Here is a 12,635-nt window from a genome sequence, read left to right as displayed (position 1 = left end):
GAAAAATATGTGGACTCATCTTTAAACCCTAGTGCTTGGTGTGCATTTTTAATGGCCTTGCTAACCTGTGGCACAGCTTTTAGTGATTTGTGTATTTGTACTCCGAGATCCCTTTGTTCCTCTACCCCACCTAGACTCGCACCCTCCAAGTGAAAAGTGACCTCCCTATCCTTCCTACCAAAATGTAATACCTCACATTTGACGGATGTCTATTCCCAGCTTGATGGCCGTGGTGTGTTCTCTTATCTGGGATTAAGTCTTTTTCTTCATCTTTACCTCATTTCCTAGCAGAAGAAGATGAGGCAATATTAGGAGGGAAGCTTGTCCCAGCTTCCAGGCAGCAAGTGAAAGGTCGTTATTAAAATACTGCTGTTTAGATGTGTTGGTCCTTCAGTTTTTCTCTCTCTAGTGGACACCTGCCTGGCCTTCACTGAGCAGCTCCTAACAGCGGTGCAATTGGAAGAAGCTTAGAGTGTGGGGAGTTACTGACACAGCCTGGGTCCCGTCACACTGTGTCCATCGAGTAAGAAAGACCTTGCATTTACACAGCACCTTGGAGGTGCAGTCGCGCCCGTTGTTTCTCTGTTGCAGTCGGAGCCCTGAATTCTGGCCTGAGCTGCAAATGGAGCAAATTCAGAATGCCCGGGGGTAGCACATGTCACAACAACAACAACTTGCATTTATATAGCGCCTGTAACGTAGTAAAACGTCCCAAGTCGCTTCTCAGGAGCGTTGTCAGACAAAATTTGACACCGAGACACATAAGGAGATATTAGGACAGGTGACCAAAATCTTGTTCAAAGAGGTGGGTTTTAAGGAGCGTCTTAAAGGAGGAGAGAGAGGTAGAGAGGCACAGAGGTTCAGGGAGGGAATTCCAGAACATAGGGCCTAGATGGCTGAAGGCACAGCCATTAATGGTGGGGCGAAAGAAATCGGGGATGCGCAAGAGGCCAGAATTGGAGGAGCTCATAGTTCTTGGAGGGTTTTAGGGCTGTCAGAGATGACAGAGATAAGGATGGGTGACTTGCATTAGGATGGCTATGTGGTCAGACACAACCTGAACATTAGCTGAATGGAAGCCTTTCCCTGTTCACTTAGACCATGGGGTTGACGTGAGGAGCCCAGATTCCCACATGGGTGCTATCTACTACACTTTGCATTCTTAAGAACATGGCCACCGAGTGGAAGTTCTCTGCCCTCTGCAACTGATGCCCCTTTTCAATGGGAATAGTGCTGAAGATGTGGTCTCATGCATCTGTCACTTGTTTGATAACTGAGTGTGCTGTAGACTGGCTGCTCTGGCAGATGTTCCCTTCGCTGGCTTGGAAGGATCCAGTGGCTGTGATATCCGAGTGGTAAGGTCAGAAACTGAGAGAAGCGAGATCTTAGGAACAAAACCCAACTGTTTATTACACGGTGTAGCAGAGAACCATCTCTTACAGGCTGCAAGCAAAACAACTGCACGATGGCAAGATGGAGGATTCACCTCTGAGTCATACCCATAATGCAATGCCACATTACCGTATAAACTGGTGTACCAGGACATTGACTACATGACCCATTACCTTAAATACTGGTGAATATGAACACTTAATCTTTGGCTCCATCTGGTGGATAACTTAAACATTACATCCCAGATTACTATATCCCTCCCCTCTTAAGTTGAACATTAATTTCTTAACAACATTCTTAAAAAGTCCCATAAGGAAACTCCTTTAATGATAGTCCATACTGAATGAATCTAGCAGGTCGTTATCAATCTCTCTGGCGGCTTGTGAGGCCTTGGTGAACGTCTTACAGTTAAGTCCCTGCTTGGTTGTGGTAGAGCCACCTGCTGCTCCTGAGCAGTACTCAGAGTATCTGACTCTGCTACGATGGTTTCCTCTTAACTAAGGGGTCCAGGTGGAACTGGCTCTGTTCGTGGTGGTGGTACCACCGATGCATTTGGATAACTGGGGGCCAACTTGTCCTCCGACATCTCCTCTGGAACCTCCAGTTCGATTTCCCCTGGTCTGGTCAGTATCTGATCTACATGTCTGCATACTACCTGACCAGTTCCCATCATGACCGTATATGATACTGGACCGGTCATTGAGTCTATGATGCCAGGAATCCATTTTGGACCATAACTGAAATTCCTGGTAAGGACTGCATCTCCTTCTCCAAAACTGCGGCTCTTTGTCCTTCTGTCATGGTTCTCCTTTTGTTTGATTTGTCGGTTTTCCACCTTCCCTTTTAGGTCTGGGTGAACCAGGTCAAGAGTGGAGTGTAGTCGACATCCTAACAACCGCTCAGCAGGAGAGAGTCCTGTGGTAGATTGAGGTGTTATTCTGTAGCTGAACAGAACTCGTGACACCTTGGTTGCCAAACTCCCTTCCGCACTTTTTTTCATCATCTCCTTAAATGTTTGTATGGCTCTCTCCACAAGTCCATTTGAAGACGGATGATATGGAGCTGCGGTCACGTGCACTATGCCATTGTTTCTCATGAACTCTTTTGTTTCTGTACTCACAAAATACATGGCATTGTAACTTACTACGATCTCCGGTAGCCCTTGATTACTGAAACTCCTACGCAGGCAGTCTATAGTAACAATAGATGAAGCAGAATTGACAGGATACACATCCATCCATTTGGAATGTGCATCAATGATTATGAGGAACATCTTTCCCATGAATGGACCCACATAATCTAAATGTAATCTTCTCCATGGTTTATCCAGCCACTCCCAGGGGTGGAGAGGAGCCGCTGCTGGTGCCTTCCTGTGTACTTGACAAGTGCTGCATGTCTTGACTAGATTTACAATCTCCTCATCTAACTTTGGCCACCACAAGTAACTCCTTGCCAAGGCTTTCATACGCGAAACTCCAGGATGACACTGATGTAGTTGCCCTAGGATAGACTGTCGTGCTGCCTGTGGAATAATCACTCGTGCTCCCCACAACACGCAACCATCCTGCACACTCAGCTCTGTTTTCCTGACACTGTATGGTGTGAAATCAGTCCCTTCCGGATGCTGTGGCCAACCCCTCATCACATATTCTCGGACTCTAGACAGTACTGGATCTTTACCGGTCCATGTCCTTACTTGTTCTGTGGTCACAATTGCCGTGTCCATGTCCTCCAACATCAAAACTCTGTCCTCTGGAGCTGCACGGATAGGTGTGCCTGGCAGTGGAACACGGCTCAAGGCATCTGCGTTCCCATGGTACTTGCCCGCCTTGTAGACGATGACATACTCATATGCCCTCAACGTCACTGCCCACCTCTGGATCCGGGGTGACACCATCTGTGGTACTGCTTTCATTTAATTAAAAAGAGATAGAAGAGGTTTATGATCGGTGCATATGGTGAATTTCCTGCCATATATGTACTTGTGCGTTGTGCATTGAGTGCTGTTGGAGTTTTGCTAAGTGGGAGAGTTCGGATAAGTGGGAGATGAGGGTGTGTTTTTTGCTCTGTTATGTTCCCCACTCCCAGGCTTAGAGAGCACTGCGGAGGCGGAGCAGCGAGACGAGTCAACCAAACAGGCTCCACAGACAGTATTCAAGGAGGAGGTTGGTGATCAGCTGGTTGGTTGGTATTCTTCCTTCTCTTCTCTTTTATACCTTTAAGTTGGTAAGTCCTATTGAATAGTGGTGTGATATTATCATATGTATCCGGGCAGGGTCTTCATAGCTAATAATAAGAAATTTAATTAATTATATAGAATGGAGCAGGTGATGTGTTACTGTTGCGAGATGTGGGAGCCGGTGAACCCCATTGAAGCTCACGGTGATTACATCTGCGACAAGTGTTTGCTGCTAGAGGAACTCAAGTTCCATGTTATGGAGCTTGAGACCGAGCTTCAGACACTGCGACACATCAGGGAGGAGGAGAAGTTCCTGGACTCTATGTTTCAGGAGATGGTCACACCTATGAAGTTAATTACTGCAGATGTAGTCCGTGGTCAGGGACAGGATGGTGTGACTACGAGTGAGGAAGGTACAGGGATCCAGGATGTAGTGTTGAAGGAGACGCAGCCCTTGTTCTTGTCCAGCAGGATCGAGGTTCTTACTCCCTGTGAGGGCGGGAGCGGGGACTGCAGGGAGGATGAGCAACCTGGCCACAGCACCGTGGTACAGGGGGCCACTCAAGTGGAGGGAGTAAAAAGAAATGTTGTAGTGGTAGGGGATAGTATCATTAGGGGGATAGACAGGGTTCTCTGCAGTCAAGAGCGGGAGTCCCGAAGGCTGTGTTGCCTGCCTGGTGCCAGGGTTAAGGACATCTCTTCTGGGCTGGAAAGAAACTTGGAGTGGGAGGGGGAGGATCCAGTTGTCGTGGTCCATGTTGGTACAAACGACGTAGATAGGACAAGGAAGACGGTTCTGTTAAAGGAGTATGAGCAGCTAGGGGTCAAATTAAAAAACAGAACCTCAAGGGTAATAATCTCTGGGTTATTACCTGAGCCACGAGCGAATTTGGCTAGGATAAATAAAATTAAAGAGTTAAATGCGTGGCTCAAAGACTGGTGTGGGAGAAATGGGTTTTGCTTCTTGGGACACTGGCACCAGTACTGGGACAGGAGGGAGCTGTTCTGTTGGGATGGACTCCACTTGGCCAGTGCAGGGACTAGAGTCCTGGCGAATCATATAACTAGGGCTGTAGAGAGGGCTTTAAACTAATTAGTGGGGGGGAGGTTTCTAGAGAGCAAATAATAGAAATGACAACAGAGAAGGTCATAGACTTAGGTAGCAGTGGGGGAATTAAAAAACAGAATGTGTCAGGAAGGGACAGAAGGTATGGAGTAAAAAGTAAAGTACTGAAAAGGGAAAAAACAGGAACTAAGTGTTACAAAACATATTGGAAAGTTCTTTATCTGAATGCACGTAGCATTCGTAACAAAATGAATGAGTTAACGGCACAAATAATGACATATGGGTATGATCTTGTGGCCATTACAGAAACATGGCTGCAGGGTGACCATGACTGGGAATTAAACATACCAGGTTATTTAACAATCAGGAAGGACAGGCCGGAAGGGAGAGGAGGTGGGGTGGCTATGTTAATAAAGGAAGGAATCACTATAATACAGAGAAATGATATTGGGTCAAAGGAGCAGGATAGTGAAACAGTTTGGGTGGAGATAAGGAATAATAAGGGGAAAAAAACACTGGTGGGTGTAGTCTATAGGCCTCTGAACAGTTGCAACTCTGTTGGACGGAGTATTAATCAGGAAATAGTTGAGGCTTGTAATAAGGGAACAGCGATAATTATGGGGGATTTTAATTATCATATTAACTGGACAAATCAAATTGGGCAGAGCAGCCTTGAGGATGAGTTCATTGAGTGTATTAGGGATGGGTTTCTTGAGCAGTATGTAACTGAACCGACCAGGGGGCAAGCAACCTTAGATTTGGTCCTGTGTAATGAGACAGGATTAATTAAAAATGTCCTAGTAAAGGATCCCCTTGGAATGAGTGACCATAACATGGTTGAGTTCCATATTCAATTAGAGGGTGAGAAGGTTGGATCTCAAACAAGCGTGCTGAGCTTGAATAAAGGAGACTATGAAGGCATGAGAGCGGAATTAATTAGAGTGGACTGGGAAAATAGATTAAAGGGTAAGACGGTACATGATCAGTGGTGTACATTTAAGGAGTTATTTTACAACTTCCAAAAAATATATATTCCACTGAGGAAAAAAGGGTGTAAAAGAAAAGATAGCCATCCGTGGCTAAGTAAAGTAATAAAGGATAGTATCCGGCTAAAAACAAGGGCATATAAGGTAGTCAAATCTAGTGGGAGGATGGAAGATTGGGAAGTCTTTAAAAGACAGCAAAAAATAACTAAAAGATTGATTAAGAAAGGGAAGATAGATTATGAAAGTAAATTAGCAAAAAATATAAAAACAGACAGTAAAAGTTTCTATCGTTATATAAAAAGAAAAAGGGTGGCTAAAGTAAATGTTGGTCCCTTAGAGGATGAGACCAGGAAATTAATGGTGGGAAACATGGAGATGGCAAAAACACTGAACAATTATTTTGTATCAGTCTTTACAGTAGAGGACACTAAGAATATCCCAACACTGGACAAACAGGGGGCTCTGGGGGGGAGGAACTAAATACGATTAAAATCACTAAGGAAATGGTACTTGGTAAAATAATGGGACTCAAGGCGGACAAATCCCCTGGACCTGATGGCTTGCATCCCAGGGTCTTGAGGGAAGTAGCGGTAGGGATTGTGGATGCATTGGTAATAATTTTCCAAAACTCACTGGACTCAGCAAAGGTCCCGGCAGATTGGATAACTGCTAATGTAACACCCTTATTTAAAAAGTGTAGTAGGCAGAAGGCTGGAAACTATAGACCTGTTAGCCTAACATCTGTGGTTGGTAAAATGTTAGAGTCCATTATTAAGGAGACAGTAACGGGACATTTGGATAAACATAATTTAATAGGACAAACTCAGCATGGTTTCATGAAGGGGAAGTCATGTTTGACAAATTTGCTTGAGTTTTTTGAGGAAGTAACATACAGGGTGGATAAAGGGGAACCAGTGGACGTAGTGTATTTGGACTTCCAAAAGGCATTTGACAACGTGCCACACAAAAGATTATTGCTCAAGATAAAAAATCACGGGATTGGGGGTAATATTCTGGCGTGGGTGGAGGATTGGCTCTCTAACAGAAAGCAGAGAGTTGGGATAAATGGTTCGTTCTCAGATTGGCAACCAGTAACTAGTGGTGTTCCGCAGGGGTCAGTGCTGGGTCCCCAACTCTTTACAATCTATATTAACGATTTGGAGGAGGGGACCGAGTGTAACATATCAAAGTTTGCAGATGATACAAAGATGGGACGGAAAGTAGTGAGTGAGGAGGACATAAAAAACCTGCAAAGGGACATAGACCGGCTAAGTAAGTGGGCAGAGATTTGGCAGATGGAATACAATACTGGAAAGTGTGAGGTTATGCACTTTGGCAGGAAAAATCATAGAGCAAGTTATTATCTTAATGGCAAGAAACTGGAAAGTACTGTAGTACAAAGGGATCTGGGGGTCCTGGTGCACGAAACTCAAAAAGTTAGCATGCAGGTGCAGCAAGTGATTAAGAAGGCCAATGGAATGTTGGCTTTTATTGCTAGGTGGATGGAATATAAAAACAGGGAGGTATTGCTGCAGTTGTACAAGGTATTGGTGAGACCGCACCTGGAATACTGCATACAGTTTTGGTGTCCATACTTAAGAAAAGACATACTTGCTCTCGAGCCAGTACAAAGAAGGTTCACTCGGTTAATCCCGGGGATGAGGGGGTGGTCATATGAGGAGAGGTTGAGTAGATTGGGACTCTACTCATTGGAGTTCAGAAGAATGAGAGGCGATCTTATTGAAACATATAAGATTGTGAAGGGGCTTGATCGGGTGGATGCGGTGAGGATGTTCCCAATGATGGGTGAAACTAGAACTAGGGGGCATAATCTTAAAATAAGGGGCTGCTCATTCAAAACTGAGATGAGGAGAAACTTCTTCACTCAGAGGGTGGTAGGTTTGTGGAATTTGCTGCCCCAGAAAGCTGTGGAAGCTACATCATTAAATAAATTTAAAACAGAAATAGATAGTTTCCTAGAAGTAAAGGGAATTAAGGGTTACGGGGAGCGGGCAGGAAATTGGACATGAGTCTAGGTTCAGAATGGTCATGGCCCTGTGGGTAGTGGAGTGGGCCCAGGGGCCGTGTAGCCTTGTTCTGCTCCTACTGTGTTCTAATTCTGTGTTAGATTTCAGGAGATGGTTTTATTCCTGTTCCTGGCTGGGGTGGAGATCGCCTTTACAGAAGGTAAGTACTGTAGAAAATATAGGGACAGAGTGATCTCCTGGAAGAATTTCGATCGCCTAGATGGGTCGGAGAGGAATTTCCCAGATTTTTTTCTCCCAAATTGGCCATTGGGTCTTTATCTGGTTTTTCGCCTCTCCCGGGAGATCACATGGGTTCGGGTGGATGCAGAGTGATAGAAGATTTGAGGTTAGGATCAGATCAGCCATGATCTTATTGAATGGTGGAGCAGGCTCGAGGGGCCGATTGGCCTACTCCTGCTCCTATTTCTTATGTTCTTATGTTCTTATGTACTTGTGAAACCTCTGTAACCCAAACATTACTGCTAACCCCCCTCTTTATCTAACTGGGAATAGTTTTTTCCCCTGGTGTCAGAGTTCGAGACATAAACCCTATCGGTCTTTCTGTTCCATCTTCCCAGCTGTGTGAAAGAACCGCCCCCCACCCCGTAAGGTGAAGCATCACAAGAGAGAATGATGTCTTTCTCTGCATTGTAGTGAACCAACACATCCGAGGACAGCATCAGTTTCTTGGACTGTTCAAATGAAACCCTCTGTTCCTCTTCTACTGCCACTGTGTCTCCTTGCGCAGAAGTTTGTGAAGAGGTGCTAACACTGTTGCCAAGTTTGGTAAAAATCTGTTATAATAGTTTAGCAGTCCCAGGTAAGCTTTTAACTCAGTCACATTGGTAGGAGCTGGGGCCTCCTGCAGTGCTTGTACCTTCTCCTTGATTGGATGGAGCCCGGTGGCGTCCACTCTGTGTCCCAGGAACACGGCCTCATTCCCCAGGAAAGTGCACTTACTGAACCATAACCCAGCCTTATCCAATCTTTGTAGTACCTCTCTCAGAGTGCTCAGATGCTCCTGGTCGGTTCTTCCCGTCACCAGAATGTCATCCAGATAGATTAAAACATGTGGGATTCCTTGCAGTACACCCTCGATAGTCCTCTGGAAATAGCTGGACTAGATGAGACACCGAATGGTAAGTGGTTATAGGTGAACAAACCCTTGTGTGTTTTTATGGTTACATACTTCTTGGATTCCTCATCTAGTGTAATCTGCAAGTATGCATGACTCATATCCAGCTTCATGAATTTCTTCCCTCCAGCCAGGTTTGCAAAGAGATCCTTTGTTTTGGGAATAGGATACTGTTCTAGTTTAGACACCCTATTTACTGTCAATTTATAATCTCCACAGAGTCTTACCGAATTGTCCGGTTTTAAAACAGGTACAATGGGAGCTGCCCATTCTGAACATTTCACAGGTTCCAGAATGTTCTCTCTCAAAAGACGGTCAAGCTCAGCCTCTACCTTTGGTTTCATGGCATACGGCACAGGTCGTTGTTTATAAAACCTTGGCAGTGCCTCCTTGTCCACATAAATCTTAGCTGGGGGGCCATTAAATGTGCCAAGTTATTCCTTGAACACGTTATCATGTTCAATCAACACTTCTTGCAAAGACAACTGTTTGTCTCCCTCTATTTGATTTATTGCTCCCCAATCTAATTTGAGTTCTTGTATCCAGCCCCGACCTAACAGGTTTGGTCCAGAACCCGATACTACAACTACAGGTAGCTGTTCCACGGTGTCCCTGCATTGCACAGTTACAGTAGCTGTACCCAATGTCGCCACGCATTCACCAGTATATGTTTTAAGCTGCATAGAGCAAGACTTTAACTCTGGAACTTTTGCACGGTTCCACAATTTTGAGTACTCCTCCCTGTTCATTATGGTTTCGCCGCATCCTGTATCCACTTCAAAGTTTACCTTAGAGTCATTTACTATCAGTTGCAAAGTGATAGGATCCACTTTTGGAATGTTCTCTACCATACTATGCATTATGAACATGTTGTCTTCTTTCTCAGCTTCTCCGCTGATGTGATGTGCTCCCTGTTTTTTCACTTCTCTTCCTAGGTTTTGCTTTCCTCCCTCTTTAGGTTTGTATTCCTCCACGGTTGCTTTTGCCCTGCATACACGTTTTATGTGTCCTTTTTTCCCACAGTTGTGGCACTTTTCCTCCAGAAACCTGCATTCCCTCACCAGGTGATCGCCATTGCATCTATAACATGCCTTTACATGCTCCCGTTGTGGTTTCTGACGCATATTTAACTTGTGCACAACAACCTGACCTACAACTTGCATTGTAGTATCCCAGTTTGAACCTCGTATTTCTTTTACATCTCGGTTCGCTGTCTCTATGGCTTGAGCAAGTTCCAACGCTTTTTCATACGTAAGCCCAGTCTCGGACAATAATCTCCGCTGCATTTGATCATCCATTATCCTGCAAACTAGCCTATCTCTCAGCATGTCTTTCAGGTTGTTGCTGTAATTGCAATCGTGTGCCAATTTCCTCAACACCGCTACATAATCCAATACAGTCTCTCCCTGTTTTCTGTCCCGTGAATTAAATTTGAAATGCTGTACAAGCTCACTCGGTCTGGGATTGAATTGGTCCTTCAGCAAGGCCACTAAGTTAGCAAATGTTATGTCTCCCAGCTTTTCAGGACTGCATAAGTTTCTCATTAAACTATACATCTGACTTCCCATGGAAGTGAGCAAAATATCTCTCCTTTTCCCGACATCATTTATATCATTTGCTTCAAAGAAATGCATCAGCAACTCGCAGTACTCATCCCAGGTCTGCATCTGAACATCAAAAGCAGAGATCTTTCCTACCGTAGCAGCCATGATCCTCTATTCAGTGCTCTTTTATTTTTCTCTTCGTCAAGATGTGATCTGTTGATCCTCGTCGCCAATATGTGATATCGGAGTGGTAAGGTCAGAAACTGAGAGAAGCGAGATCTTAGGAACAAAACCCAACTGTTTATTACACGGTGTAGCAGAGAACCATCTCTTACAGGCTGCAAGCAAAACACACAATTCTAACTGCATGATGGCAAGATGGAGGATTCACCTCTGAGTCATACCCATAATGCAATGCCACATTACCGTATAAACTGGTGTACCAGGACATTGACTACATGACCCATTACCTTAAATACTGGTGAATATGAACACTTAATCTTTGGCTCCATCTGGTGGATAACTTAAACATTACATCCCAGATTACTATAGTGGCATAAAAGCTTAAACCTGTGGCAGCCTTTACAGCTACAGGAACAGCTGCCCCTGTTCTACATGGTATCTGCAGGCCATCCTGGAGGTGATGGCATCGGCCTTTGGTGGCCTCTTTAACTATTCCAAGATGGTGACCTCTGAGAGGTGAGTTTACAGTGAGGCGTGCAGGATCGTCAACCATATGGAAAAGTAAAACCCAGAAAAATTACTGAAATTGCAAGAGCAGGACAAGAGGCCAGACACTCGTGGAAAATGTAGGAAATCTATCATGGAGGTTATTCATGCAAAAGTAATCAATACATGGAATGGGCTCCTGGACAGAGGAGTGGAGATGGCTCCGATTTTAACTCCAGGTGGATTCCCCGCTCAGGCCTGAGTTAAAATTACAGTCGGGTCTCAATTATGTCATCGGGCCACAACATACATATGTAAAGAAGGACCCCGTTGGCTCCGGGCGCCTGTCCTTCCTTCCTGCTCAGGAGAGCAGGTTAAAATGGCAGATGTTGCGCTTGTGGCGGCTCTCGGACCGGTAAGATCCAGGGCGATTTTAACTGCCCGCCCGCCGGGTTTCTGCCGAGGGAGTAGGGTTATAAGCACCCCAAGACTCAACTGAATGCTGCAGTGGGGGAACTTTCGGGTCTTTCTGAATGAATGAACTAAGACAAGCCGAACCCGTGAATATCTTGTCATCTCTTGAGCTTAATATTTCAGGTTGTAATGAGGATTGTCTCTGCTGCCAGTGCAGCCTTCTGAAGGTTGATCAGTTTCCACCACCACAAGATATGGGAAACAGGCCTTGGAGTCGATTTCACAAACGGCGTTCACGCCCAGCGAAATCTTGCATCAACAGTGGTTATTGTTTAAGCATGAGAATACCAGACAGGCAAAGTGTAGAGGAAACTAAAGTACACTGTGTCATTTATTATGGAGACAATTCACAGACTCCTCTGAGGGTTCAGTGCAGGTGTTGGGCATGCCTGATTGCATTAACATACTCAACTACAATGCATTTAACTCAGCGCAGTCTTTATTGAGCTTGACAGTATTTTCACGCCTGAAGTGAGGCAAACTCTATTCGAACTAAGATATGTGACAGGTTATAATTACAAAAATAGTCTTTTGAAAATAACTTGAAGTTCTGGGAGTATCTTAATTAGTGGATTCAATAATTTTACATTGCCAGTTTAAATATTAGTTTCAAGACACATTAGTATTGAACACTTCTCAAGAAAATGTCCCAATCAACAGCTTTAGATGTCTATGTGCTGCTGTTAGTCAAATAACGAGACGGCAGAAAAATGTCATGTTATGTGAAAATCTGATAGGAAAGAGCAGGCATGATGCTTCCTCTGACCTTGCTGGGACACAATCGTTGAGTTATTTGTCGTTTTATTTATATTATTCTAGTCATCCTTCCTCTGACTTTTCCTCTCTTATTCCTCCAAGGCTCCAACTATATCGTCCTAAGTGCTCTGCCTCCTCCCGACTGTGTTTAAATTGGACTGTTCACTGCTCTGCCTCATTGGTCCTGACATTCCTTCCTTTGAACCTCAGGAATGCTCAGGAGAGGGAAAAGGAGATGAGACTCATAGAATCATAGAATCATAGAAAGTTACAGCACGGAAGGAGACCATTTCGGCCCATCGTGTCCGCGCCGGCCAACAAAGAGCTATCCAGCCTAATCCCACTTCCCAGCAATTGGTCCGTAGCCCTGCAGGTTACAGCATCCCAAGTGCACATCCAAGTACTTT

The sequence above is a fragment of the Somniosus microcephalus genome, chromosome 25 (assembly GCF_052327205.1).
Source record: "Somniosus microcephalus isolate GS21.2 chromosome 25, FLI_Smic_1.0, whole genome shotgun sequence".
Classification (NCBI taxonomy): Eukaryota; Metazoa; Chordata; class Chondrichthyes; order Squaliformes; family Somniosidae; genus Somniosus; species Somniosus microcephalus.
The sequence above is the reverse complement of the archived record's forward strand: the minus strand, read 5'-3'. Positions refer to the sequence as shown.